Raw genomic sequence first — 3808 nt, forward strand, 5'->3', positions numbered from 1 at the left:
ACACGACTGAAGCACCGTCGTGTGACTTAGTAAAGCACAGCTCTCTCCTAAAGGACTTTGTAATATTTTTGGAGACCTGACCCGCCACTTCAGTTATCTTGATCTGGGAGTATTTCCCTGTTTTAATGATCCCTTATTCCAGCCTTGGATATGGAATACAGAAGTCCATCTCCATCTTTTCTGCGGAGAACTGTTCTCCTTCTAGACTACACTTGGGGCAGGATATAATGAGCATGTCCCCTATCTAGCTCAGAGAAACAAGTTCTGGTTGTGCACAATGATTACCCCCTTTGCTCTACCATCAGAGCCAAAGAGTCTTCTACTCATTAGTTTCCTCAGTTATGAATCAGATACCAGTCTTTCTCTGGAGAACTGGTCTTCTTTCAACCCTTCCTCATCTCATTAAATGCTTCCCTCTGCTGAGCTGCCTCTTTCATAATCATTGTCCACAGTGTGATGTTTTGTTTTATTTTATTATTTCTGGCTGCACCATGTAACATGCAGGATTTCATTTCCCCAACAGGGGATCAAACCTGCACTCCTGCATTGGAACCATGGAATCAACCATTGGACTTCTAGGGAAGTTCCCAGTGTGATATTTTAAATTAAAGCAAATGTATTTACTTTTTTTCATACTATATATGATGGCAGAAGAGACCAACACCTACCTTATAGTCTCATTATACTTTATCAGGCTTTCCTGATGGCTTAGTGGGTAAAGACTCAGCCTGCAATGCAGGAGACACAGGAGACATGGGTTTGATTCTTGGGTCAGCAAAATCCCCTGGAGTAGGAAATGGCAACCCACTCCAGTATCCTTGCCTGGAAAATTCCATGGACAGAAGACCCTGGCAGGGCATAGTCCACGGGGTCACAAAGAATTGGACACGACTGAGTGACTAAGCATGCATACTTGATCAATATTTAACTCTGGCAGTCATCACATATCAGGGAACATATCATGATTGTGATAAAAGTAAGCGGAGGTGCCAAGTCATAAAATGAAGAAAGGTTAACACAAGGTGCTGCGGGCACAACTGGACAACCATATGGGAAAAAAAAATAAACCTTGTCCTTTGTCTCAATACATACACAGGAAATAATTTGAGGTAAATCATGGGACAAGCATCCTACAATCCAGTAATCCTATTCCTGGAGAAATCTTCACCCATCGGTACCAGGACACACATACTACGTTACTCATAACAGCCTCAAAATATAACCGGCCCACTTATCCTCAGGAGAACAGAACTAAGTGTTCATGAGGAGGAGAATGGACAGATCACGGTATACTGTAAGATGGGCTATCTTATGGCTGAGAAAAGGAAGAACTTAGCAGCATGGATGACTTTTAGAAACCGTTCTTAAAAAGTTTAGAAACAAACAAAACTGAACAGTATATTAGGGTCCATTCATATGTGGTGAAACTCAAAATAAAGGGATGTTCCAAAAAAAATTCAGGATAGTGACCACCTCTCTGGGAGAGGGAGATGGGCAGGACGGGAAAGAGTTCATAACTGAAAACAACTGGCAACATCTTATGTCTTGACATGTGCATTTCATCACAGTATCTATTTTGTTATTATGTTTCATAGCTTCCACAGGATGCACGTATGTGTATATATTGTATGTATGTATACACACATCATGTACCATATATGTGCAATACTTTATCATCAAACAAAAAAGTTTATATGTATGTCTACATATACAATATATATAATTAAACAAAAAACATATGTGTACACATATACAATATCTATACAATATTTTATAGTTTAAAAAGTACAGGAAAAAACCTGGAAGGGAAGAAATGCACTAAAGTGATTATCACCCTGAGTGATTATCTCTGAGTTCTGGGTAATTATTTTCTCCACTATAATTTTCTATTATTTTCCCAATTGCTTAAATGGTAGTGTAATACTTTTATAATCAGAAAATGGCAATTTTTACAATATAAAGTAATTTTTAGAATGTCTAGAACATTTGTACTGTTTTTTGAAACCGGATTAGAAACTTCAGTCAAATTTCTTTTCACATGCCCTAGGAGGGATAATCTCTAAAGATTTAACATTGTGTTTAGCTGACAGATGTCAAAATGCTAATGAACACGTTTCAACTACGCCAACACGGTCTTTAAATATTCAGCCCTTAGTTTTTCTTTCTTCCTGTCTTTTGAAGATATGCTCCCTGGTTCTGTGTTTAGGCTTTTATCCTTCCTATTTCCCGTAGCTCCAAGTTTCCTTCAAGTTCGAGTTCAGTACTTCAGAAGCTTTGGATAAACCTGAAGACTGCTTTTCCCACAGCCCTTTAGCAACATCTAGTGGGTATCTAAAAACAGCACAAGACAGTTTCCCACATAATTTAAAGAGCAACTGTTTTGATAGCAAATGTGACTTAGCAAAAAAAAAAAGTCTTAAATCCTCAAGACAAATGGAATCTCTCCTGTGATTAAATAACTTTACATGTATGGGTGTGTAGGTAAACATTTAAGATAAAATGTAGCTGACATTTCCTCATCTAACCTGCTGGAATTTAAACAACATTTGTTACTATATTGTATAATGGGCATTATCTTGTAGAACCATATGAGAGGTCCCTAAGCAAGAGTACCAGAGCAATGTAAAATCCTTCAAAAGCGAAAAGGAAGAGCTTGTATAGAATGCACGTATAAGGAATAGAAGTGCCGAGGAATATAAGCACAGGGTAAGAGAGAAGAGAGCAGGAGGGAAGGCACAGGGAGGAAGCCAAGGAAGAAGAGCAAAGTGAAGCAGAATCACGGGAACTGGCAAGTTTACAGAATTCATGTTTATCCTAACATAACTGCACTCCAGTCACTGTTGTCAACCAAAAGGTCGGTGTCTCTTAGCCCTGTGCCTGTGTGAGGTACCCAGTCCCCTGAAGATCTTTGCCATGTTTCCCTTTGACTTGATGCATTACCTCTCCCATCACCCTATCACTAAAAGTTGAGGACCTAGGTAGGTGATAGCACGTAGCTGATAGTCAAGGGGGAAAAGTTACCTTAGAAACTCGTTAATCTCTCTGTGCCTTAACTTCTCTAGCTGCAAATTAGAGATTAATTTGGTCCCTGTTTCTTTTCATAGACATTTCTCCATGATAATCAACTATTATTTCTGAAAATGCTTTTACTCTTAGGAAAAATCCATAAAGTTTATATGATAATGTCAGCATTCCTGTACACAACTAAGAAGCAAATACCTACTCCTGGCTGTCTAACATGTGGGGCTGGGCCGAGTACCACATGAGTTAGGAAATCTCTGCAAACTGGGACCTTTTTTCCCCCTAATTTGGCTTATTGGAAAGGGAAATAGAAGCATTATGAGGAATTATTGAGGCAGTATGGTGGGGAGGCAAAAAGTACGATGTTGGGGAAATGGAAGCCTTGCTCTATCAGACAGTAAAATGTATTTTAAAAGCTCTATGAATGAAAAGGCTATCGGTCCTGAATATTCATTGGAAGGACTGATGCTGAAGCTAAAGCTCCAATACTTTGGCCACTCAATAAGAAGAAGTGATTCATTGGAAAAGACCCTGATGCTGGAAAAGACTGAAGGCAGGAGGAGAAGGGATGATGGAGGATGAGATGTTTGGATGGCATCACCGACTCGATGGACATGAGTTTGAGCAAGCTCCAGGAGCTGGTGATGGACAGGGAAGTCTAGTGTGCTTCAGTCCATGGGGTCGCAAAAGAGAAACCATGGGAAAATATTTGGAGAACATATAACCAGGAAATTATTAGTATCCAGAGTATATTAAAAACAAAAAAACTTTTCTAAATCAATAAGAA

This window comes from Bubalus kerabau, chromosome 10, assembly GCF_029407905.1.
Source record: "Bubalus kerabau isolate K-KA32 ecotype Philippines breed swamp buffalo chromosome 10, PCC_UOA_SB_1v2, whole genome shotgun sequence".
In the NCBI taxonomy this organism is placed as follows: domain Eukaryota; kingdom Metazoa; phylum Chordata; class Mammalia; order Artiodactyla; family Bovidae; genus Bubalus; species Bubalus kerabau.